This window comes from Macrobrachium rosenbergii, chromosome 53 (assembly GCF_040412425.1).
Source record: "Macrobrachium rosenbergii isolate ZJJX-2024 chromosome 53, ASM4041242v1, whole genome shotgun sequence".
In the NCBI taxonomy this organism is placed as follows: domain Eukaryota; kingdom Metazoa; phylum Arthropoda; class Malacostraca; order Decapoda; family Palaemonidae; genus Macrobrachium; species Macrobrachium rosenbergii.
In genome coordinates this window covers 26912824-26940323 of record NC_089793.1, presented here as the reverse complement: position 1 = coordinate 26940323, position 27500 = coordinate 26912824, and the positions used below count along the sequence as shown (strand labels likewise).

The 27500-nt window shown below is 39.0% G+C and overlaps 1 protein-coding gene across 11 annotated transcripts in view; it reads right to left on the bottom strand.

The window, feature by feature from the left end:
• LOC136834372 (basic helix-loop-helix ARNT-like protein 1) overlaps positions 1–27500 on the bottom strand; it is a 509755-nt gene that overhangs the window by 22849 nt on the left and 459406 nt on the right. For 2 of the 11 annotated variants that reach the window (XM_067096925.1, XM_067096922.1), the window contains one exon: positions 12508–12548. The exons of the other annotated variants lie outside the window; for them this stretch is intronic. The gene's annotated coding sequence lies outside the window, so the exon portion shown is untranslated. The remainder of the gene's footprint in view (positions 1–12507; positions 12549–27500) is intronic. 11 annotated transcript variants of the gene reach the window in all.

The window sequence follows — 27500 nt, the reverse complement described above, 5'->3', positions numbered from 1 at the left end:
TATATATATATATATATATAGGCTATATGTGTGTGTGTGTGTGTGTGTAAAGTATCTCAAAATGAACTTCGATTCCAGTGACACGGGCCAAGTTTAACTGGACGCCAAAACCATTTCTTATACATACCGATCTATTTAACTCCAAGGACACGTCAGCGTGCAAGATTCGCCAACGACGAAGTTACAAAGGAAAAAATGTGAATAAAATTCCTCATTGCTTCAGCCTTCAAATGTTGTACGAAACTTAAATTCAGCATTCTGTATCCTGTAACTGAAACCGGATCAAGTACTTATAAAGTTACGTCGAATCTACATCAGAAGGTCTGACATCTTAAAGGAAAACTGCATTAACATTCTCTGTCACTTGGATGATGCCATAAGGAAGGTGAGGAATTCCAAGGACTGTAGTGTAAGGGAAGGAAAAATGTACAAGAGTCGTATGAGGGGCACCGTCGCATAATGAAGCACTTCTAGAGCAATACTGAAAGGATTCTTATACACAGCAAAAGGTCGCTCTAGGGAACAAGAACAGGAAACTACATTGCATACTAACTCTTAAAACCTAGAAAACATTTCTTCAAGCTTAAACCGAAAGAAGGACACGCCCACTGAAAGGAAAGTTGAAAAGCAGCAGCTTTCCCTGAGATCGATCGCAAAGCCTCCTCCAACAGCCTCACCATGCCAGCCAGAATGCATTAAGGAAGAAGAAGAAGATGAAGAAAAAAAAACTCATCTCGAAGAGACCATTTCTCCTGGCACGTTTCCCTCCATCCTCTTGGCCTTTTCCTTCCTCCAGTCTGCACTGACCTTCCGCAACCCAAACGACTCCTCTACGTCTAGGGTACAAACCAATTGGCAGTAATGTAGACCCTTGGGTTCTTGCCAAATTTCGACTCGTCTTGGAACAGTCTCTCTCTCTCTCTCTCTCTCTCTCTCTCCTTTGCCTATACACATATATACAAACAGTTCCTCTCACTCGTTCTCTCTCTCTCTTCCCTTTGACTATTCACATACATGCATACATACAGCAGGCGTCAGCACATAATACAAGCGTGACTGAATGAATAAAATAAGAAGTGTACCACAGCTTGGCTTTTGACATTAAGTATAAGGGCGAAAGACGCCTTTATTCTGCAAGCCAAGCATTAAGAAGGCAGGCTTTGCAAAGCAAAGGGACCTTTTTCACCTCACGAAAAGCAAATGTCTCAATTTGAAAATAATTTCTTTAGGTTGGAGGTAGTTATCAAGTCATTCTGAAGACATTTCAGATGAGTCTTGATGGTTATGTTTTAACTTTTGTGTTTATTTAATTTATTCCAAGAGGGCAACATATTTGCGTTAATATTTTATAGCAAATAAATCATATTGGCAATACACTAAATAATCGAGTTTCCCGTGAATGACCTTTTTAGGGCAAAGACGGGGAGGTCTCCATGTTAGCCAAAAAGAAACTGCCTTGGCGGAGGTTATGCATTCCATGAGAGCGCTTATAAAAAAATAAAAACTGAGCAACAAGAAGATTACGATCATTCATAACGGACGAAGCTGAACCTAGCCAACACGTTTCGCCGACAAATGAATGGCTGGCTGACCCCTTACTTAGGCTAGTGACCAGCCTTTTCGAAGAAAGCTGGCTTTTTTTTTTTTACCTTTTTTTCCTGATACAACTCTTGTAAGCAACCTGCCTTTTTTGTAATTTTTTCTCCGGAGATACAAATCTTTTAAAAACACTGCTTCAAGCATGAGATTAAATGCTAAGTATGAGCGTCTTTGCAAAATAAAGTCGAAGCGTAACCTCCCTTTGCACCGTTACCTCCTGAATTTCATGAGTACCGTTTGCTAGGATGGGTAAAAAAAAAAGGAGAGAGAGAGAGAGAGAGAGAGAGAGAGAGAGAGAGAGAGAGAGAGAGAAAAGAAAAAGTTGAGAGCAAGTACTTGAGCTTTCATACTCGGACGGAACACCTCTCCGCCTCTTACTCGGAATGGGACGTAAACGGTTTAATGAAGAGGCGAGCAACAGGTTTAATGGTGTCTTCTGTATAAGATACCCGCTGATGCTAGAAAGCCTCTCACTCTGACATACGATACGGAAAGATGGCAATTTAGGCTAAGATTTACTATGTAGATATCCTATTTCTTTTTATCACATTCTCTCTCTCTCTCTCTCTCTCTCTCTCTCTCTCTCTCTCTCTCTCTCTCACGCACACACACACTACGAGATTCCGGCACTGGAATCGCTTTATTTCTTCTTTGCAAGACAAGTGTGTCTCTCTCTCTCTCTCTCTCTCACTACGAAAATCTGGCACTGAAATCGTTTATTATCTTGTGAAAGTTAGTTTCTCTTTCTTTCTTTCTTCTTTCTTTCTTCTCTTCTCTCTTCTTCTTCTTCTTGCTACACTAATCTCTCGTATGTATGTATGTATGGATACGACTGATCTAGCATTTGAATGCCATTTCACTCTGGGTTAAAAGATTTTTCCCTTCCGGAACGTGCAAACCTTCACCATCTCATTATTATTATTATTATTATTATTATTATTATTATTATTATTATTATTATACATAAGATGAACTAGATTGGCCCTCATACATATACCCAGAACTAGATTATCTCCTGTAAAGATTCGCTAATCCTTATAGGTATAGCTTTTACGGTTGTTAACATTTAAAGCTCTTGAGAGAGAGAGAGAGAGAGAGAGAGAGAGAGAGAGAGAGAGAGAGAGAGAGAGAGAGAGAGAGAGAGAGAGCTTAATCCTTAGAATTACAGCTTTTACGGTTATTAACATCTAAAGCACCTTGACAGAGGGAGAGAGAGAGAACACAAACAACTTCTAATCCTAAGAGTTATAGCTTTTACGGTTGTTACTAAAGCCTGAGAGAGAGAGAGAGAGAGAGAGAGAGAGAGAGAGAGAGAGAGAGAGAGAGAGCAGAACTTCCAAAAAAGTAAAATACAAAGCTTTACAATACAGCCTTATGTAATTTTCATTTAAAGTGCCTTAACAAATTCTTATATGCTTTCCTCGGAGGAAGTTCCCTTGAATTAAGTCATTACTAACGAGCACTCGCTTAAGGAAAAGATTTTCTTAATAAACGACAAATTCTCTTGAAAATATCCGATAACTGATAACGATTACCTCAGCAACAGCCTCTTGAGTAAACACAATATGATTTATTTACATTTACCTCCGTAATATCTCCGTATATATATCGTTCGATGATTTTAAAAACTGATTCTGTGATATTCTCTTGGTAAATATTATTCGATACTTGAAAGATGTCTAGGAAATTTCCCAAGCAGTCACGACGCCAGAAAACCCATCATTATTTACTCTCAAAAAAGAAGAAAAAAAAAAAAAAATCCGTAGGAACTATCACAATGACTTCTTAGCTCCTGTTTGGAGAACTGGAATTCTGCCATTCCTTGACTCGTATCCTCATAATGCACTCTCCAAATAACTGATTATTATGACCTGTTTGCTTATTTCAGCACAATATGACAATCATTCTCCAAATATCTGTCTGCAGAATGTATTTAACAAGTGTTGCCTAACAAGGCTGCGCATCATCCAATGTTTGGCAAACGAATTCTCAAGTTGTTCTTGCAAACCTTCTCTACCATTCTTTTTTTTTTCTTAGGAATTATCTCGACTTTACCCGAAATCGTTATATGTTTTCATTTCTTCGGGAGAAAATTCTAATCCACAGAATTTTCCATACACGACTTTTGCATTAGATAGCTATCTTTCAGAATGAAGTCGGTGGAAAGTTTAAACGAAACTTTATCGCATGGATTCGTGGGAAGAATTTCAGCCTTCGTTATCGCTCAGCTTTTGGAAAATATTAGTAAATATTAGTAAACTGTTTCTAGTTTCCCCTTTTAAACATTTCAGACCAATGTATTTATTTTGTTATTTTGTGAATCGATTAACCAAAGGAAACCTTAACAAGAAAATAATTTACTAATTTACTGGATTAGTCTGGTGACAGCAAGGGCTAACTTTCTAAATCTTATTTACTTTGTTGAATATCATCACTACTTCTGTCAGGTTTTGAAGCGGTAAAACACGGACAGAGATGAGACAAGTTAATTGTACGGAGTGTAAACTCGACTGATTAAAATTTACTTGGCCTTCAGAATGTTTAATCAATATAAAATCGAGTATATTGCTCTTTTGAACAACTCATGCTGCTTAAAGCAGCATGTAACATGAGAGAGAGAGAGAGAGAGAGAGAGAGAGAGAGAGAGAGAGAGAGAGAGAGAGAGAGAGAGAGAGAGAGAGTCCCTAAAGGCAAACCTGCCAAGCAAAAAGGATGAAGTGTTTCCATGACCCAGCCGCCAAAATTATGCAACCAAGAACGACCGTTGATTACAGTGCTGGAGCCATCTTATCTTCTCCATCCCCCCCCCCAACTTCTCCCCCCATTACTCCTCCACCTCTTCCTCCATCATGGACACCACTTATTCCTCCGTCCCTTCGATCGTCTCTTTCTCTCTCTTTTCTGACTCCTCTCTCCGCAGACAATTTTTTATCATCTTTTTTGTCATTATTTGGTTTTTATTTTCAGTCTTCACAGGTACGTCCGTTTCCCTCTTGTCTCTGTGCGCCCGCAAGCGCGCTTCGAAAGCACTACTAAGAGGCAAAGACGCTTTTCTAGACTGTCTCTCTCTCTCTCTCTCTCTCTCGTCTTCAATGTCGGAGTCATGGCAACACAATCGGTAACGAGCAATATCGACAGAACGAGAAACTACACCGATACAGTCATTACACATTAAGCTGGCTCTGAATGTGTAACAACAGTTCCATAATGATGCACGATAATGCGATGCAAGCGTGCGTAATACAGAAAGAGAGTGCGTGTGTGTGTGTATGTAAGTATGTGTATACATATGTAAATATATATATATATATATATATATATATATATATATATATATATATATATATATATATATATGGTATACACACACCACATAATTAGAAAGGAGAGAAACAGATAACCAATTGAACTAATTGCAGTGAATGACAGGGTAACAGGCGAAGACTGGCATTTTCTGACCGCTTAAGGCATTTACTTTTTTTCCCCAAGTATGGCAGAGCTCTTGACGTTTTTCTAAAAACCATTATTATTAAATAGTTTAACCTGACCGCTAAGTCATCTTTCTTAACTCGCATAGGGCTGGCCCGAGGGGTTAGAGCTCTTTACTGTATATGTATGCAGAGGTAAATATGCATGAAAGTATCTAAGCGTGTGCGTAAGAGAGAGAGAGAGAGAGAGAGAGAGAGAGAGAGAGAGAGAGAGAGAGAGAGAGAGAGAGAGAGATTTTGCATGTTAGGCAGAGCTTAAATATGAAAGCATCTAAGCGTGTGCGTAAGAGAGAGAGAGAGAGAGAGAGAGAGAGAGAGAGAGAGAGAGAGAGAGAGAGAGAGATTTTGGTATGTTAGGCAGAGCTAAATATGCATGAATGTATCTATGAGAGAGAGAGAGAGAGAGAGAGAGAGAGAGAGAGAGAGAGAGAGAGAGAGAGAGACCGTTTAACCGTGTCGCACAAGGGAGCTCTTTATCAAAGCCCTCTAGCGAATCGCACTTTTTTTTTTTTTACCGATTCACATTCTCATAATTTCCGTTTTGAGTCAAATATCCTTTACGTACAAATTCTAAATATTTTATTTCCTTTTAAGGGATCGTCTTAATCCTGGTGGCAATATCTTTAGTGTCATTATGAAGGAAATCTTACATGAAGAGTAGGATTCTCGTTCTATGACGGACTTTCTTCCGCTCTCTCTCTCTCTCTCTCTCTCTCTCTCTCTTATTTCTGGAAAGAATCAGAGATTTTTTCCGGTTACAAGTTCCAGGAATTTTCAGTTGCAAGTCCCAGGAATCTTTATTTACAAGTTCCAGGAATTTTCAGTTACAAGTTCTAGGAATCTTCAGTTACAAGTTCTAGGAATTTCCAGCTACAAGTTCCAGGAATTTTCAGTTGCAAGTCCCAGGAATCTTTATTTACAAGTTCCAGGAATTTCCAGTTACAAGTTCCAGGAATTTTCAGTTACAAGTTCCAGGAATTTTCAGTTGCAAGTTCCAGGAATCTTTATTTACAAGTTCCATGAATTTTCAGTTACAAGTTCTAGGAATCTTCAGTTACAAGTTCTAGGAATTTCCAGCTACACGTTCCAGGAATTTTCAGTTACATGTTCCAAGAATTTTCCGTTGCATGTTCCGGGAATCTTTATTTACAAGTTCCAGGGATCTTCAGTTACAAGTTCCAGGAATTTCCAGTTACAAGTTCCCGGAATTTTCAGTTACATGTTCCAAGAATTTTCAGTTGCATGTGGAGTTTTCAGTTACAACTTCCAGGAATTTTCAGTTGCAAGTTCCAGGAATTTTCAGTTACAAGTTCCAGGAATATTTATTTACAAGTTCCGGGAATCTTCAGTTACAAGTTCCAGGAATCTTCGGTTACAACTTCCAGGAATCTTCAGTTACGAGTTCCAGGAATTTTCAGTTACAAGTTCCAGGAATCTTCAGTTACAACTTCCAGGAATCTTCAGTTACGAGTTCCAGGAATTTTCAGTTACAAGTTCCAAGAATCTTCACTTAAAAGTCCCGGGAACCTTTAAGAGTCCTCACTGCTACAAGTTAAGTATCTCTGACATCCTTAACGGATATCAGCTGGCCTTTTTATCGTGAAGTATCGCCGCTGGTGGAAAGTCACAAGACCTTTATTAACTTCTATATTACTCTCTTTATCACAGTCGCTTAATTTTCATACACCGAGAACTGGAATTGGAATAAAAAATTTAGGCCAAAGGCCTAGCGCTGTGACCTATGTGTCATTCAGCGCTGAAAGGGAAATTGAGAGTGAAGGAGATTTTAAAGGTGTCACAGGAGGAAACCTGTTACACTATGAAACAATTCTTAGGAGAGGGTGGAAAGTAGGATGGAAGAGGGATAATATGAACGGAAGTACAGTTAAAAGAATGAAAGGGATTGCAGCTAGAGGGCGAAGGGACGCCGCAAAGAACCTTAAGTAATGCCTACAGTGCACCGCGTGAGATGCACTGAAGGCACCATCCCTCGACGGGGTTCAGACACCAAAATTTAAGAGCAACTAGAAAGTCAAGTAAGATTTACAAAGCGCCATCAAGCAACTGCAATTCAACCGCAAACGCTCTACTGTTTTCAGAACAATGGCTGGATTATATTCGGTTTAACTTAATTTTTTCGAGAGCTCCGATATCATCACGTGCTGTGGTAGTATTTACTGTTATCGTAACAATATAAATAACAGCAACTCATCCAAACATATTTGTTTTTTCAGCTATGCTTGTCTGACTGTCGGTTTTTGTTAAACAGAATGCCTCGAGAATTGATTAACGGACTTCGATAAAATTTGGTGATAGCATTAAGTAGGCTATTCCCTTCAGTATTTTGGTGGGCACTGATGACATGGGGAACGGAGGGGGGTGGGTATGCGGTTCAAGAGTGGAACAATTCCCAAAGCCTCATCACTTTACCGAATGTGTTCCCCAAGTTTCACCAGGATTCCTTCCTTAGTTTCAAAGTAAACTACAATTATCACTGAAACATGCATAATAATTAAACTAATGGAAAAAATGAACTCTCCTGACCAGGAGCAAAAACATACATATTAAAAATGAAAGCAAAACTAGATACATATTCAAAACGAAAGGAAACCAGAGGTACAATAACACAGGTGGTGCTTTGGAACTTTCCTCCTCTTTTTATGACCCTAGTATGTTGCAGTTCTGAAGCTCTTATCTTGGAGCTGCCAAAGTCATTCAGGACGAAAGCCGTCCGGATAAAAATAATAATCAGTAAATATAAATCCAGACTAAACTAATGCAAACATCTCTCCTGCTGGGATCTCTCAGAGTCTCGGAGGTGTAAGCCCACGACCCCGGTAAAATTCGGGGATATCAGAAGCTTGCGTGCTAGATCTTAATCGCTTAGTCGTAACGCCACAGCAAATACATATGTCAAGACACTAACGACTTCAAATTTCTTCATCGGTCCATTTCTTCCAAAGGTTTGAATCTGTGAAGAGATCCTGGACATTTTGCACCTTAAGACACCTCGTACCTCAACGAAAAAATGATGAAGTTGGTTTTGTCCCACACAGCGCAGGTGTTCAAACACATTTTGTTGAAGCCATTGGTGAGAACTCTAATACTGGACAGGTGTTCTGGCTTCAACTTCGCGGGTGTAAAGTTCAATCTTCATAATACTCAACTTTAGTTCACATCATTACCAGCGAGATAAGTAACTGTATGTACGAGTGATTTGTCCATGAAGATTACTTCGAACAGTGCAGTTCTGACAGTTCAACAAGATTTCCTATGAATCCCCTCTCCAACGATACTTCGAAGTCTGGTCAGTGTTTGGACTGGTTACTAGCTAGAAAGCTCAAACTCCGTCGGCAAATAAGCCCCTTGAACCATCCATGGGGCAAGACGTGGGGCTAGCAACTTCATCCCATAAACACTTCTGTCAACCGGAAGGCTAATTAAGGTGATAGCATATGATGGAATTTTTCTTGTGTCATTTTTCCCTTCAGAGGTTCTCACCAGTCTCTAGGGATGAAGTTGTCAGCCCCATACCGCTTCAATTATCGTAACAGATGTTGGTACTCTCATACTTAGGTCAGCTGGTGGGCGGTAGAACAGAAATTGATCCAGGACGTTAATGATGCGAGCCTAGCGCTGTTGGCACTCAGTTCCCCTTGAGTGTGAGTTGTTCCACAGGTTTGGTAAATTTGATATTAAGTGATATTGCACCAACTTGTATATAATTCGTTATGTGGGAGAAACAGGTGAAATCTAGAACCAAACGGAGAGAATTATTGTAAAAAAAAATGATTGAGTTCAGATAACTAAATAACAGCCAAAACTTAAACACAGACACAGCGTCCGATCAGTAGCCTCTACGTACGCCAACACACTAACCTCATATTTCCACATGAACATGAGCGTTCAATCAAATGCCTTTTGGGGAAAGGGCCCACCATTCTAATTTCAGATAGGTGAGAAAATATGCCAGGAAAAAGTTACGATCAGCATCATTCTGAAATACCTTTGAGAAACACAAGCTCTTGAAGATAACGTTATTTCATATAACGTATGATCCTCAGCAAGGATTTTGTGATGGATTTCCCAGGCTGTGACTCACCACGACCGTCTGTCTAAACCCAATTCACTGCTAATTCTCCCTGAGTCCAGTGGGGTTTAAAAGTTCACGAGCTCAAGCGAAGATGCAATGCATTACTACCCTGATACAATTCTCGTATTTTAATAATTTTCTTACATTTTTATCTATTTATTTATTTATTTGTTAATTTATTTTTTTCTTTTTTAATAAGTGATATCTTCTTTCTGTATTGTCCATTACCTTCAGTTATTTCTTTCAAATGAATACCATAATACTTTTTGGAAGCTTGAATTTCAAGTCAATGGCCCCTGCGGTGGGCTTGTTCCCTATGAATAGGGTTCATCTTCTGAATAATAATAATAATAATAATAATAATAATAATAATAATAATAATAATAATAATAATAATAATAAGAAGAAGAAGAAGAAGAAGAAGAGGAGGAGTACTGAAACGTAATTTTCACGCATGATTAAACCGATCGAAAACGAAAATGTCACGAATTAAATCAATAAAATTGTATTAACATTAAAACAACCAAAATCACGTCAGCATCGCATCCTTTCCTCATCTCAACCTCGATAATCCTACTCAATACCAAAATCCACTTGACGGAAGAGAGCAGCCTCGTTAAAATTGGGATAATACCATTTGTAATACCATTTGCAATGGAGCATAAACATCCTCCCACTTATAATATCCTTCGTTGCCGCTACTCCCGACAGCCACTCCTTCTCTCTCTCTCTCTCTCTCTGTCTGTCTGTCTCTCCCTCTCTCTCTCTCTCATGCTTTTCTTCTTTACTCTTCTCTCACTCACACTTTTTCAATCCTTTTTTTTATTCTCTCTGTAATATGCAATTAAAACGTTACTTTTTGCTCGCTCTCTCTCTCTCTCGTACACATCCACACAGTTTCTCAAGCTTTTCTTCTTTACTTTTCTCTCACAATTTTTCAGTATTTTTCTATTCTCTCTCTCTCCCCGACATCCTCCCAGGAGGAGGATGTAATGGAAGGTTACAGAAGCGAAAGGATTCGCCGGCAGGCTCTAGAGGATTATCCCAATCCCTAGGGTTCGAAAAGGCCAATGGCTGATTGCAAATACATAAAGGACTTAGAGATAAGCTCCCATAAGGGCAGGTAAGTATTTAGACTTTTCTCTCTCTGAATTTTGTCTTCCTTTCTCCTTCAACGATTATTTCTTCTTCTTTTAACTGGAAAAAGGAAAAATCGGAGAAAATAGAGGTACAATACGATAAATACTTCTCTCTCTCTCTCTAAATTTAGTCTTCCTTTCTCCATCAACGCTTTTCCCTTCTTCTCCTCCTTCTTCTTTGAAGTGGAAAAAAAAGGAAAAATCAGAGAGAACAGAAGTATAATAAGACTTACATAAGAAAGAAACAGCTATATAAACCCGTATTGACTAAAAGGGAATATTACCTATATATTCCAAATCTGGTGTCGAGATGTTCTTCAAAGTACGAAGGCACTTATGTGCACTGCGTATCACATTAGGAATTGTTGTAATTGATTGTGATGTAGCTCTCTCTCTCTCTCTCTCTCTCTCTCTCTCTCTCTCTCACACACACAGTTTCTCATACTTTATTATTCTCTCATTCACATTTTTCAGTCCCATTCTCTCTCTCTCTCTCTCTCTTCTCTCTCTCACACAACTAAAACACTAATCTCTCTTTCCCACCCACACAAACAATGGGATTCTATATAGCGATAACGGAGTCATCCCAATAAAGCATATTACCAGAGTAATGAAGATGTATAAAACAACAGGTTCATTTGCAACAGCTCAAACGAATGCCAAACAGTTGCCGACTTGACTTTTTTCCCTAGTCAGATTTATAAGCTTAAGATTTTAGAGCACCATTTCGCTATAGAAATCTTCTTTCTTTCTTTCTTTCTCTCTTCTCTTCTCTCTCTCCACCTTTTTGAGAGGGACAGTCTCAATGTCACTCAAGGTGAAAATGTCAAAAATAAATGCAAGCTTCAAACGAATATGACACATACACAAATATGTGAACACGAGTATGCAGGTGTAACGGTCTTGTGGGGAAAAAAAGTTGTATGTGTATTTGGAGTAGGGTGAGAAATGTGGATAGAAAGAGTGGTGAAAGCGCAGACGTATGCGAAATGATACAGTTCCGTTTTTTGAGGCGGTCTGGTCATGCAGGAATAATGGAAGTCCATAGGCTTGACAAGAGAGATTATACTTAGTGCAGTATATGAGGGTGTGTGTTGGGGGTTAAAGGACTAGCCTACTTATGAGCTGTGTAAATGTATGCAGCATCAAGTAATGGAAGTTATTTTTCTTTGTGCCGCTGTGCATAATGGGTAAGTTACTTAATCAACTACGGTGGACCGTAGCCACGCTGAAGAAAGGCACGGGCTGACAACCTCATCCCAAAATTTGGTGAAGACTTGAAGGTTAATAACTTCTGGATTCATCTTCTCTCAGGAGAAAACACACACACACGAACACATATATATACATATACACTAATAACTTTCAAAAAGTGTGGGTCTCATATAGATATAAGAACCAATAATAATAATAATAATAAAAAAAGTATATAAAAGCAGCTTCTCATTAAACTGAAACATTTCCTGACCACACACGAATTTGGGTCACATTTCGCCAGAATCCGAAATATTCTTTCGCGAGACATTCCACTCGCAAATAACCAAACAGAATCCACACACACAATAAATAAAAGATCTAAAACTGGCCACCATAACCGGACAACATTATATCCCCGTAGGCAGGATATAAACCCGTTTATATACTTGAAGCCCACTCCTGGCCTCCAGCAATTTTTTTTATAACTCGTTTTATAACACATTAGGAATTTGCTAATGTTCTTTGGAATCGTTACATTGAAAAAAAAAATTCAGGGTTACCTGAATATTTTTTCTTATTTACATTGTAGTCGTTACCCAGTAAAACCCGAGAGAGAGAGAGAGAGAGAGAGAGAGAGAGAGAGAGAGAGAGAGAGAGAGAGAGAGAGAGAGAGAGTTGTCCAGATCATACAGATAACTGAACAAAACCTGAAATAGATACAAAGATGGGAAATGAGAGAGAGAGAGAGAGAGAGAGAGAGAGAGAGAGAGAGAGAGAGAGAGAGAGAGAGAGAGAGAGAGAGATAATTCTCAAACATTTCAACTGAACATAAAAACGTAAATTAAATTGAAATCAGTAAAATGATAGATTTTATTTATATTTTATGCAGAGAGAGAGAGAGAGAGAGAGAGAGAGAGAGAGAGAGAGAGAGAGAGAGCTTGATTTTCAATCTACTACATTTAACCATTTACAAAGAGAAACTTCACAGTACCGTTCTCCACGACAGCAAGGTCGTCAGACCCCACACTTTACCTGTAAATGAAGAAAGATTCAGGTTATAATCGAAAGTTAAATTCTAAATTTCATACTGACAATCTTCATTTCCTCAATTAAATGATTCGATACTAAAGAAAAAAAAATTCTTTTCCTAACTCAAATAAATTGATACAAAAAACTTACACCTTTAAGATTCAGGCTACAATTAACAAAGGTCCACCAATAGCGATTTTTTTTCAGAATTAATGAAGTACAATTACTTTTGCACACAAAGTATTCAGGGCATTGCTTACTAAATGCAATGTATGACAAGAAATTTGTTCAAAGATAAATTTACTTATTTATTACAAGTAAATTTACTTGTGTAAAAAATACCTAACAATATAGCATTAGGTAGTGTGTATGTGTGTGTGTGTGCGAGAGAGAGAGAGAGAGAGAGAGAGAGAGAGAGAGAGAGAGAGAGAGAGAGAGAGAGAGAGAGAGAGAGAATTCAAATGTTACGTCAATCATAAATAACTGAAAAACCTAAAATACATATATGGATAGGTAATGAGAGAGAGAGAGAGAGAGAGAGAGAGAGAGAGAGAGAGAGAGAGAGAGAGAGAGAGAGAGAGAGAGAGAGAGAGCATTCAAATGTTATGTCAGAGAGAGAGAGAGAACATTCAAATGTTATGTCAATCATAAATAACTGAAAAACCTACGATAGATATATGGATAGGTGAGAGAGAGAGAGAGAGAGAGAGAGAGAGAGAAGCAAATATTCCATCATGTATACAAGGTGTGGAGTTTGAAGAACACCAACATCCAATGTTCATAAATTCACAAGGCACATTTGTGCCGTTTAGCACTATCACCTTCCAAATAAATTTTCGCTGTTACCAAATGACCAGGAATATTTTTGATGTTATTTAGGGCAGAGGGGTCATCCCGGCTCATCCCAGGTCGTCCAGAGCACCATATAATTTCCCCCCTCAAAATTTGGGCTCTGTCATAGCTTCTATACCACAGACCTTCCACATCTTGTTTGGAAGAGGGACCCAAACAACCATTCAATCCTGCTTTGAAAACGAATTTGCACGCACACCACGAACGGTAATGCTCGATGGAGATATCTGTAAGTAGTGTGTAAGTTTATATACAGTATATATAATAAGTAAACAATGACATTTACAGAGAAGGAAGGCCAAAAGTTCGACATTATTTGAAGACGGGAATAGTCGTATGAAGCAGTTTATCGTGCGCATGAGAGAGAGAGAGAGAGAGAGAGAGAGAGAGAGAGAGAGAGAGAGAGAGAGAGAGAGAGAGAGAGAGGCACCTGTTTTTTTACACAATCTTCCCAGCTATCAAGCAATAAAGCCACCACTTGTCCCCCCCCATCAAAAAAAAAAAAAAAAAAAAAACAAAAAGAACAAAAGAAGTGTGTAACTTCCTTGCCTGAGGTAATGAAAACTCTCTCTCTCTAGCTCTAGACCTTGCATTGGACTAACCTACCCGAACACAGTCAGACGTGAAACCTATCAAGGCCAAGAACTCGTTGAAGGCAACATTTACATGACTTGTCTGGCGCCCACGTATGCCTAGGTATGTCCGCATGATTCGCTCTCTCTCTCTTTTTCTCTCTCTCTCTCTCTCTCTCTCCTGAAAGCACTGTCTTCTGTGGCGTACTTGATTTCTCTCTCTCTCTCTCTCTCATATAAAATAGAAAGAATCAACTAATATAAGGGTACTTTCGTCTGCAAGAAAACTCGACGCCATAGCGACTAACATCTATGAATGCCAAAACCACCGAGTTGTATTTCGTGTATTTTTAGCAGAATCACAGTTATGCCAAATGCAGGACCTTGACGAATGACAAAGCAGCAAACGGGATACAATCAAAGACTTCCTGAATGAAAGCAACACGTGTGAGGGAGGAAGGGAGGGAAGAAGGGAAGCAGAGCCTTAAAACCCATCCCTCATCAAGCGCGTTTAATTAATGCTAGGAACGAAGAACGCTGAACCTCACAGCTTTCCTGAACACATGTAGACACAAATATGCATATTTACATACATACACACATTATATATGTAGGTATATATACACATAAATATATTTATGTATGCATATGTATGTATATGTATGTATATATATATATATATATATATATATATATATATATATATATATATATATATATATATATATATATATATATATATACTCAAATTAATAACAAGAACACCTTTTTCCGCTTGTTTTTCATAACAATAGAAAAACGGGGGTCTTAATACGAGCGGAAAATTGAGAGAGAGAGAGAGAGAGAGAGAGAGAGAGAGAGAACAGTAAGGTTTCTTTTCTAAGGGCACATTACGGCTTCCCATGACTATACCAACCTCAGGAGTTTTCAGTTGCAGCTAAAAAAAAATGACTACTGACGGAGGCACTCTGGAAACAAGGAAATCTCAAGGTAGGTGTCTCAGGTGATATCAGTTTTCGTGTGTATGTATATATATATACGTATATTTTTGCACTTCAGTTTAAAAATATTACCTGTTTCTAACCTTAAATATCGTTTTTAAGTAAATCACAATTGATTTTCCGAGTAAATCACACGTAAAAACAAAAATTTTTAAATCAAATGTCTTACTTCTCCCAACAAATTAATGACTTTTTAAAGAAATCCTGTCAAATCTGAGAATTAAGGTTTTATAGCTAAACTACTTCACACAAAATCCTCAAACAATGTTCTAGAAAAGGCACTTCTAATTTCTAGAAACAAAACTGAATTCTTTTCTTTGTAAACTGCCGTCAGTCAATTCGACAGACAGATTGGCAAATCCAATAGAGCATTACAAAGCAAGAGTATACAGGGGGCCTACACAATTAAAGCCTCCAATGAACGTTTAGGTGTAACGTTCACTCCGCTGTCATGAAGTTGGGCTTAAGCCCCAAGTAATCTGGGGGAATATCTCCGATATTAAGCAATATGACACCCTAACACCTTACTGTCAGGATGCTCACGCAGTGTGATTCGCTTGCACAGACAGCCATTGGTTTCGGATCAATAGCACAGAAGTAATAGAATTGGTAAGACTATTTTAGCTCAGACTACTTAAAATTACAGTTACACTAGACAAAATAATGTGGGGTGGCGTGGTGTCCAGGTCCACAGACTATCCGATCGAATGATCATTGAAGAGCTGACAACTTCTGGCAGAATTTTGTGGTAAATATCGACGCTCTCAAGGATTTCATGACGTTAGACAAACCTTGCATTTGAAGAGTAAGTTGACTTTACTTCTAGGTAACATTTTTAGCAGCATACTTATGCGCGTCAATATTGTCCTAGGAGAATGTTGTCATGACACCGACCACTAAATCTATCACTAACCTGTTCGACTCATGATAAAATGTGATAACTAAATCTATTTGTGAGTGAGGGTTGGGGTAGGGCGGGTGGTTATTATTATTATTATTATTATTATTAGCCAAGCTGCAACTTAATTAGGAATAGCACCATTTTTACGGAAAAGAGGTGAAGACATTTTGATTTTTCAATAAAAACAAATTAGGCTATGTATTATGACTAACGCACATACAGAGCTATCCGCGTTCTCTTCAATGAGTAACGTAGAAAATGGGATTGAGAAGTCTTGTTCAATGCCCTAATTGGCTTGGAATAATCTAATAAAAAGCTACAATTTAACGGAACTTTCCTTAATGATGCAACGTCCACAATGTAGGCTGAACATAAACAGTGTATTATTATCATTATCACGGCTGTCACTGTCAGCAATAATGAAAGGACCTTGCCAGAGACAGGAAACGACAGAGGTCACTCAGACATGGTCGGGACTTCGAACTTCCCTTTCGAAATGAAGCTTATGGATGATGTTCAAACACAAAGGGCGCCATCGACAGTTTAACACATGATTACCACAACTGAGAAAAAGTAAACTCCCACTTTAAGTAATAGTGCATCGCAATAATGGTGCCGGGAGACTGTGATGTCCAGGCATCGGAACAATTTGAAAATTGTAAATCACTTATTTGGAGCATCAAGTAAAACCAAGCAACAACGCCATCTACACATACGCCTACGTCTACACTCAAGATGAAATACCCATTTATATGCTTATTTACATGTGCATACACATTTTTCTTCAAACATGGAACAACCAATATGAAAGAGATAAATTGCATGGAACAATCAATATGAAAGGGATAAAACTGCTTCCTAAAAATATTCAATCAACCTGACAATTCACTGGAAACTGTGATGATAAAAAAAAAAAAAGAATATCATGAACAAACAACAAAAAACAGTGATAAATCCCTTCCAGATTCGAACGTCCAAAACAAATAAACTGAAATAGGTCTCTGCTTATTATTATTATTATTAATTGGCCTTCGTCTTAAGCATCACCAAAATATAACGGTTTTCTAATAACTCAAGATCCCCCCCCCAACAATTATACGAATATTAACCTATCCACAATGATTCATGACAACTACACCGTCAAATTGTTAATAAGATAAGAAGCCATAAACGAAATCCGAGCTAATTCTCTAACAATCTGAAGCTCCTTTCTTTAAATTTATCCTAGCAACAGTTCAAAAGCCCGGTAACAACCTTCACCGCTAACTTAACAAAGTAATAATTCGTCAACAATGAATGGTTTCGGGAAGTCTGACGATAAATGCAAGTCGCTCTCCAGGCGTTCATTTCTCATTTATCTCCATCATCAGCAAACAGCTTCGACGACCTTCCTCTAGCCCAGCCACGTTCTGGCAGGCAAGAACGAGCGCTCCCCCCTCCCCCCCCAACATCTCACCCCCCTCACAAGGGTGGAGGAAGGCAGAGGGAGGGCCCGCCTCTTGATGTACCAGATTCGTCCTTCCCAGGTGCACAAACATAATACCGCAGCGTCATCATTAAAGAAATTCACCAACAAGCAACACCCCGGGGGACCCCTTCACCCTTCCCACCCAAAAACACAACACCCTCCTACCTCCTACACCCACGCCTGCCTGCTTCCTCTCCTGTCACACCTCGAATTCTTCAACTCCCTCGGTTCCGAAGGGCTCTTCTCCTCCTCCACCTTCTCGTCCTCTCCCCCTTTTTATTTCCCGTATTTATTTTCCTCTTCCAAATTGCGAGCGAGCGAGCCAAGCGGCAGTTGACAGAAACCATTTATTACTCTGTATAATGTTCCCCCTCCTCCTCCCTCTCCTCAACAGCCTGTTGCTGCGTCGCTAGTTCAAAATTAGAATGTCGATAAGGGGGAGGTGAAAGTCGTATATTTTGCTATTAAAGGTGAATTTTCTTTCCTCTTCTCGTTAAGCTCTGAGAGAGAGAGAGAAGGAGAGTCCATAATGAAACAAATGGCTTGGGTCCGCGACGAGAAAGCCTTGATAAATGGAACGGTTCCTTGAGCCTTGACCTTGCACAAAAGAGAGAGAGAGGAGAGAGAGAGAGAGAGAGAGAGAGAGAGAGAGAGGGGGGGCTGAGGGGAGGGGGGGCCAGCAGGATCTATTTTGGGCAAGATGAGTGTGCATAATACCGGAAGATTAATGATTGGAGGAGCGCCCTGGCGCGCTTAGGACCGATGCTTGGTAACAAGGACCTCGGTGTTTATTGAGCCAATAAACTTTTCACTTTTCGACCTGGGTGGGGTGGGGACAGGGGGAGGGGGTTAAAGGAATACACCTGGGCAAGGTCAGTGGAGAAAGAGAGCTAATGTTTAAGGTATTTTCATTCTTTTTTTTTTAACATGCAATTCGAAAGGAAGGAATGAGTAGCCATTAGGGTGGGTGGTACAGTACATTAAAATCTAGAATTATAAAATCCATTCCTCGCCAGCTCAGCTTATTCCAAATACGTGACAATATCAACGTTAAATCTAGACTTATACAATCCATTCCTCACCAGCTTAACGAACACCTAATAAATGACCTTAATAAACACAAGTGAGTTGAATTTCTGACTTTGAAAACTGATACCATCATACGTTGCTATTAAGAGTCTTTATCTCAATTGTATCTAAATCCATCCAGGGTTGATACACGGACCTTGTCTAAATCCTTGATTCACTTTCTCATCCACGAATCTGATTTCGGATGGTAAAGCACGAAACGAATGCCAACAAGTGTAACATTGTAGAATAAGGAAACTTGAATATTTTCCTATAAAGTCGTGTATCAGAAACGATTATAAGTCTGGCATTACCTTGTTAAATAATGAGAATAACTTAAATTATACGCGTTTACATATTGCTATATTTAGAAATCAGAGTCTCCACCTTTCCTAAGTTTTAAAACTTCCACGTTTAAGAGACATTAGACTCGGAAAAAAAAGAGGCTCCACATAAGCAGCTGTGCTCTAGCTCATTCAAAGTCATCGCCCACGCGGAGACAGCAAATAATGACGCTGTCAAGTGGACAGGAGACTGAATCTGAACCCGTCCTGTCCCCACCTTTTAATTTGTCGTGACATAACTTCCAACAAAAATGGTGGTTCCATTTACATGGAGAGCCGATGGCCCGAAGTAACCAAGTTACCATAACTTTTGACCAGGTAAGCGTGGGAAAGGCCCTTTTAGTACCATGCTCACAGGTTTAGAAGAGGAACATGAGACCAACTTACGCGCAGACCATAAGCAATACTGTCCTATGATGCTATTTAACAGTGCATATATATATATATATATATATATATATATATATACATATATATATATATATATATATATATATATATATATATATATATATATATATATATATATATATATATATTTATATATGTGTGTGTGTGAGAGAGAGAGAGAGAGAGAGAGAGAGAGAGAGAGAGAGAGAGAGAGAGAGAGAGAGAGAATGGTGTGAAAGTTAGTTAATAACGACAAATTTAATGTGGATTGAACAGATCTGACTATTTTAAAGTAAAATATACAAACGCACAAAAAATATTTTTTACACCAAAAAATCATTACCATTTGAAGATATCATGTAGACTAAGACATTTCAGAGTACACATAGACTGTTGGCTGCAGAAGATGACCCTATTCATATGGAACAAGCCTACTTGGGCCACTGATTTGAAATTCAAGCTTCCAAAGAATATGGTGTTCATTACAAAGTACTGAAGGTAATATGACATGCCATGAAAGAGAAATTGTAAGGAGAAGAAACATATACAGTACTGCTGAAAAGATTAAAAGTCGAAAGCTATGTAACTTGAAATCAATGGTTCACATGTCTTTACTGTAACTGAAATATAAAATTTAGGCCAAAGGCCAAAAGCTGGGGCCTATGAGGTCATTTACTACTGAAAAGAAATTAAGAGTAAAAGGTTTTAATAGTGTAGCAAGAGTAAAACCTAGCAGTTCTACTATGAAAAAATTGTTAGAGAGGGTGGAAAGTAAGATGGAAGAAAGAGAATATGAATGGAGGCACAGTAAAAGGAATGAAAGGGGTTGCAGCTAGTGGCCGATGGAACGCTGCAAAGAACCTTAAGTAATGTCTACAGTGCAACCGCACTCTAAAAGTCCAACTGTGAGTAATCAAAGCAAATGTGAAAAATAATTAACAGTAAAACTGGCAATGATGGCAATAATATGCATGTCCCCTACAAACACCCGAAAGAAAACGAATGGTTAAGTATACCTTAGTTTTACCAGACCACTGAGCTGATTAACAGCTCTCCTAGGGCTGGCCCGAAGGATTAGACTTATTTTACGTGGCTAAGAACCAATTGGTTACCTAGCAACGGGACCTACAATTTATTGTGGAATCCGAACCACATCATAGCGAGAAATGAATTTCTATCACCAGAAATAAATTCCTCTAATTCTTCATTAGGCGGTCGGAGCCTCGAACTCGGGCCTAGCGAGTGCTAGCCGACAACTCTACCGACTCGTTAAGATTTTGTTTAAAGAGAAGTTAGAGAAAATTGGGGGTGTAATTCTGAGAAGGAATGACTGAGTCAAATCATTAACTAGGGTCACACGCTGGGGAGAAAGAACCCCCACAAAAAAGAAAAAGACTCACAAAATACACCAAGGAAAAACTTGCAAATACATGCAAGAGTATTCAGAGAGGGAATATTTCGGCTACCTACCGTGAAAACAAAATAAAAAGAACAAAAGACCAAAAATTAACCCTCTTAATAATATCTTATTCTTACACAAGACACCGTTGCAGTCTCGGATAATAAAAGACGCGTAGCAAAACGTGACATCTGAACGGCGAGAAAAGATTTGATACCATTCACAGGTATTTTTGGTTCACTCTCGGTCACCATAATAATAAAACTGCTTGGTTCTGTTTATTCATTCTCCGCGCAGGTATCCTTAGCTTTTGTCTGTGCGATAGATAGGAGCGTGTGAGCGCGCGCGCGCGTTTGGTTAAAGTCGATAGGACAGGTTTTATTTCTTTATATATATATATTTTTTTTATCCCAATGAGATGGATTTTAGAGATGCAAATCCTTCCGAGATACCTCATGTAGAGAAGCATTGATAATAACAATGAATTCACATATTGAGAGAGAGAGAGAGAGAGAGAGAGAGAGAGAGAGAGAGAGAGAGAGAGAGAGAGAGAGAGAGATGGATGGTTCTTATAAGAGCCAATTAAAACAAGTAAAAGATGCGCCGAAGAAACAATGGAGTTTTCTGTACAGCGTATATTGCTGTATGAGCCGCGGCCCATGAAGCTTTAACCACATGCCGGTGGTGGCCTGTCTGTAGCGTTGCCAGACGCACGATTATGGCTAACTTGAACCTTAAATAAAATAAAAACTACCGAGGCTAGAAGGATGCAATTTGGTATTATGTTTGATGATTAGAGGGCGGATGATCAACAGACCAATTTGCAGCCCTCTAGCCTCGGTAGTTTTTAAGATCTGGGGGGGTACTGAAAAAGTGCGGACGGACAGACAAAGCCGTCACAATAGTCTTCTTTTACAGAAAACTAAAAATAAATACGTACCTATGTATACAAGCCTACAGGAATGTGTTTTGACGTCTGGTCCGGAGACACAGCAGCCAACACCATATGCTTCCATAAGCATAAAGAGAGAGAAGCAAAAGAGCTAGTGACTAAGAATATGACGAAACTGGCAACTTTCATACAATAACGGTCGACAGGGGAATTTAAAATTTGAATACCGGTAGAGCATGGCAACAAGATTTATAAAATGCTTGCTTTCCTAATCTACCGCCAGCTCTACAACACCGGCAAGCTGATAAAAAATAAATAAATAAATAAATAAATACCAGCCGAGATATACTGGATGAGAAAATGACCAAAGATGAAGTCTTACTGCAGAAAGACTGCAAAAGTATAATAGCTTTTCTTGCTTAAAAGGTAGCAAAAAAATAAAGTATCATATACAAACCGCGTAAAAGTAATTACTAACGGGCATGTAACCATTCAAAAAATCGCACAATTTGAAGTTATTAATTTTGTGGTCTAGCGTGAGCACGCGCACGCTTCCAGAATGGCTAGGCTGAGGCTGAGGGATTTTGGATACTGGATTGTGAGGGCTTTACAATCCGAGTCGCCTAACTGAATTATGCAATCTGACGTCGCGGCTACTGGGATCACGGACATCAGACGCCTTTATTCCTCACTCCTGGAATGTGGAACAGTCTCCCTGAAGATGTTGTGTAACTGGAACCTCAAAAGTTCAAGCGAAGATGCAACGCATTACTACCTTCACACAATTTTCTTTGCATTTTAATAACTTACATTTTTATCTACTTATTTATTAGTCTGTTAATTGATTTTTTATTTTCCAACAACTGATCTCTTCTTTCTGTATTTCCCATTAATTTCTGGGACTTCTTTCAAGTGAACACCATATTCTTAGGAAGCTTGAATTTCAAGTAATTGGCCCCTGTGAGCTTGTTCCATACTCGTAAGAATAGGCTTCATCTTCTGAACAATAATAATAACTGCATTTTTATCTTTTATTTACTGATTTGTTAATTTATTTTTTCTCTTCTAATAAATGGTCTCCTCTCTCTGTATTTCTGTTACTTCTTTCAAATGAACACTATATTCTTTGGAAGCTTGAATTTCAAGTCAATGGGCCCTTTGATGGGCTTTTTACATATGAATAGGGTTCGTCTTCTACATAATAATAATAATAATAATAATAATAATAATAATAATAATAATAATAATAATAATAATATAAAAGATTTCTGCACACGGGCTCAATCTTGCTCAAGTTCTTCTCTGCATTCTCTAGTTTCCTCATGGCTTTCGTCAGGTATCCCTACCATTAGACCTAACCGTATCCATATTCGGGGCTCCGGGGAGCTTCACAAGAAATGAAAAGGGCTTCCAGATGAATCCTTGCACACTCAGGGAGGGCGATCGACCAACCCTGGCAAGATTAGAAGCCAACTAAGGCAGGAAACTGGGGATGGCTTTCAGTCAGTAACTTGCAACGCGACGCCTCTTGCGACGAGGACCGACAGCGACTGTCTAGCATCTGCTTCTGTGAGGCCAGCCAGTACGACGACGAGTTCACGAGTTGGCTTCTAAGTGTTTTGGGGCAGGTTGGTTATTTTCGGCTTAGGAGAAGTTTATTGAATATCCGTTATGAGTCTGGTTTTGCGTTGTGTCGTTCAAAGACTGATACGCTTCATCACTATATATTATTGGATATGATATCGTATTTTTTTTTATTGTTTTTTTTTGTGTCTTTGGCTTATATATTTCTGTTCTTTTCTTCTTTCCTCTTCTTTGTATTACACATTTTTTAGATGATTACAATGCGTATTCATGTCTTCCAGTTCCTTCTTCAACAACAACAACAATAACAACAACAACAACAACAACAATAATAATAATAATAATAATAATAATAATAATAATAATAATAATAACTACATGGTGAAATAAGGTTTTCCAGATAATAAGAAGGGCAAATTTCCTTGAAGTTTCTCATTTAACTGTAAATAATGAAGTCTTAGCACAAAGTACACATAGGACTAAAACACATTATCCGTCGAAGTCAGAGGAGTGTAGATTTTCATGCCACTAGAAAACAATACAAGTTAACAACACTGTTATCATCACCTTCTTGAAGACGAGTTTTCTGGCGTCGCTTAAGAACTTGAATCAGTCTAGTATTTGGACCTCAAAAAATGACCATGCTGCACTGGATTTTCAAGGGGCGAAAGTCCTCCAGCTACACAGCCTCCTAAATAGCACGAAGTCCGAAGAATATTCCAGTAAAATAACATGCAGAATATTCACCTAGGCTAATATCTCCCAAACTGCAATGCCAAAAATACGACCCAGATATTCCTACAGAATGGAGAGGGAGAACAAACCATAACTGACTATAACAATTAAGGAAACTTTTCTGTCTGGAAACAACTAGCTTCCATAACTCTACTGGGAGCAGGGTCTGGAACACGGCTGATACTATAGCAACCTGATAGTTTAAGAACACATTTCGAGCCATCGCCACCGAATTGGAGAAAGTCAAAACGCGATACCAAGAGACGAACGTAATGCAAAGGAGGTGAAGGATGACGAGGAAAAAAAGAAGAAAAAAAAAAGGCTAAGCTATCTCACTAGTACTAGCGCCCAATCATCAGAATGTTTGTCGGAATGTAAAAGAGAGAGAGAGAGAGAGAGAGAGAGAGAGAGAGAGAGAGAGAGAGAGAGAGAGAGAGAGAGAGAGAGAGAGAGAGAGAGGGTAAAGGAGGAGGGAGGAGGGGTTGCTATTCTGATTGAAAGGCTTCGTTATTCGTTATTGGGATCGGAAGTCCATCTGGGACTAACAGAAGCCACCTTGGAAAATCCCATCTCATCAAACTAAAAGGTTTCTTTCGTCGACTCGCGCTGGTATTTATACAGACGGTAATGCCTTTCTTTCCCGGCTTTTTCATAGTTTTTTTGGTACAATAATTTTTCCTTATTTTCTTTACAAAGGAAACATATTGCAAATACGCTAGGGAACTGCTAAGACATTTAGAAAAGATTACAATGTAAATGTATTCAAAGTTGTTTAAATGTGACTTGTATATATATATTCAAAGTTGCTTTAAGTGTGACTTGTATAAATATATTCAAAGCTGTTTAAGTGTGATTTGTATAAATATATTCAAAGCTGTTCAATGTGATTTGTATAAATATATACAAAGCTGTTATTTGCGATTTGTATATATACTCAAAGCTGCTTTAAGTGTGACTTGCATACATATATTCAAAGTTGCTTAAGTGTGACTTGCATAATATATTAAAAAGCTGTTATGTGATTTAACAGACTAAAGCTGTTTACGCGTGGTTTATATATATTCAAAGCTGTTATGTGACTTGCATAAATATATTCAAAGCTGTTTATGATTCGTATAAATATATTCAACGCTGCAGAGTTAAAGGATATTTAAACATATCAACGCGAGAGAGGAAGAGTTTGGTGAATATTGATCAAAGAATAACCTTGTTTTGCATTTCCCGGGTACTCCTTGAATTGGCTTACGCACCCGTATGTTTCCATTCTGACACGGACAACAAAGTATGTGGTCGTGGATGGGCGGGTGTTCCATAGGTCAGAAACATATGTGAACGATCAACATCAATAGGACGACGTTACTTTTACATGTATAATCTTAGTCAGTACAACTTCCCATGACAAAGGATAACGACCTTGACTTGACATCTCATAATAATTCTTGCACAAAGAATGAAATACACATACATACATACATACATACATACATACATACATACATACATACATACATACACACACACACACATATATATATATATATATATATATATATATATATATATATATATATATATATATATAATCACTGAAAACACTCACCAACAGCACTTTTTATCCACACGCACTTCTTCATACACATTCTCCTATATGCAACACATTCTGATACAACCTGATTTAAAGATTTTTTAATAAATTTTTCTTTTCTAATATATGAAAGACTTTATTCATTTCTACTAACAGCTTCATTACTTTACTTATCAAATATCGTAACCACCTTAGTGATTATCCTATCAATATTTCTTTCTGTATTCGGATGATTTTTCTTCTACAATATATTTCAGTCAATCGGATGGTTACCATTTATAATATTCTCTGTGATACCGTTGATGAAGTCTTCCGGGACTTTCCTTCATAAATAATACATCGAAGCATTTTATCGTTTAACAATCTTATTTTTTTTTCTAAATCTTTCTTCTTGTAAAAGTTGATGACGAGGAGAAAACCTTCATGGATCATTTCACCAACATAAAATCAAATACCAGAATTAAACAAAAATATATCGTTTCGTTAATCGTTTGATTCTGAACACGAACGGCGTCGCAAAACTTTTGAAAGTTGTTCAACCAAAATCACAGTTCTCTGAGTTCCGGCGAAATCACTGGGCGAAGAGGAGGAGGAGAGAGGAGTGAGGAGGAGGAGTGAGGGGACGGTGATATTCGCAGTCAATAGCATTTATAACTTATACATTATACATACACACAAGCACTCATACTCTACCAGTCTTCTGTTATGAGGTTATTACCCTGGATGCATCCCATCACATTCGATCAACTACCACGTGCATTTTGTCTCAGTGGTTATAATTGCAACTCATCTTCAATTATTTACCCTGGTCGCCTGTCAGCCTATCGTCCCCTACACCAAGCTCCCAGGGAAGATCTACAGAAGAGAGAGTCTCTAACCTACACCAGACTCCCAGGTAAGCGTCTAACCTACTGTACACCAGACTCCCAGGTAGCATCTAACCTACACCAGACTCACTGCTAAGTGTTTAACCTACACCAGACTCCTACGTAAGTACCTGACCTACACTAGACTCACTGGTAAGTGTCTAACCTACATCAGACTCACTGTTAAGTGTCTAACCTAAACCAGACTCACTGGCAAGCGTCTAACCTACACCAGACTCCCAGGTAAGTGTCTAACCTACGCCAGACTCCCAGGTAAGCGTCTAACGTACACCAGACTCCCAGATAAGCGTGTAACCTACACCAGACTCCCAGGTAAGCTTTTAACATACACCAGACTCCCAGGTAAGCGTCTAACCTACACCAGACTTCCAGGTAAGCGTCTAACCTACACCAGACTCCCAGGTAAGCGTCTAACCTACACCAGACTCCCAGGTAAGCGTCTAACCTACACCAGACTTCCAGGTAAGCGTCTAACCTACACCAGACTCCCAGGTAAGCGTCTAACCTACACCAGACTTCCAGGTAAGCGTCTAACCTACACCAGACTCACTGGTAAAGAGTCTAACCTATGCCAGGCTCCTGTGTAAGAGTCTAACCTACACCAGGCTCCCAGGTAAGTGTCTAACCTACACCAGACTCCCAGGTAAGTGTCTAACCTACACCAGACTCCCAGGTAAGCATCTAACCTACACCAGACTTCCAGGTAAGCGTCTAACCTACACCAGACTTCCAGGTAAGCGTCTAACCTACACCAGACTTCCAGGTAAGGCCCAACCCACACCAGACTTCCAGGTAAGCGTCTAACCTACACTCAGACTTCCAGGTAAGGCCCAACCTACACCAGACTCACTGGTAAAGAGTCTAAACTTGTTAGGCTCCTGTGTAAGTAGTCTAACCTACACCAGGCTCCCAGGCAAGTGTCTGAACCCACCAGACCCCAGGCAAGTGTCTAACCCACACCAGACCCCAGGTAAAGCGTCTAACCTACACCAGACTTCCAGGTAAGCCGCCTAACCTACACCAGACTTCCAGGTAAGCGTCTAACCTACACCAGACTTCCAGGTAAGCGCCTAACCTACACCAGACTTCAGGTAAGCGTCTAACCTACACCAGACTTCCAGGTAAGTTGCCCACCTACACCTGTGACTTCCAGGTAAGCTGCCCAACTCCACCAGACTTCCAGGTAAGCGCCTAACCTTACACCAGACTCACTGGTAAAGAGTCTAACCCATGCCAGGCTCCTGTGTAAGAGAGTCTAACCTACACCAGGCTCCCAG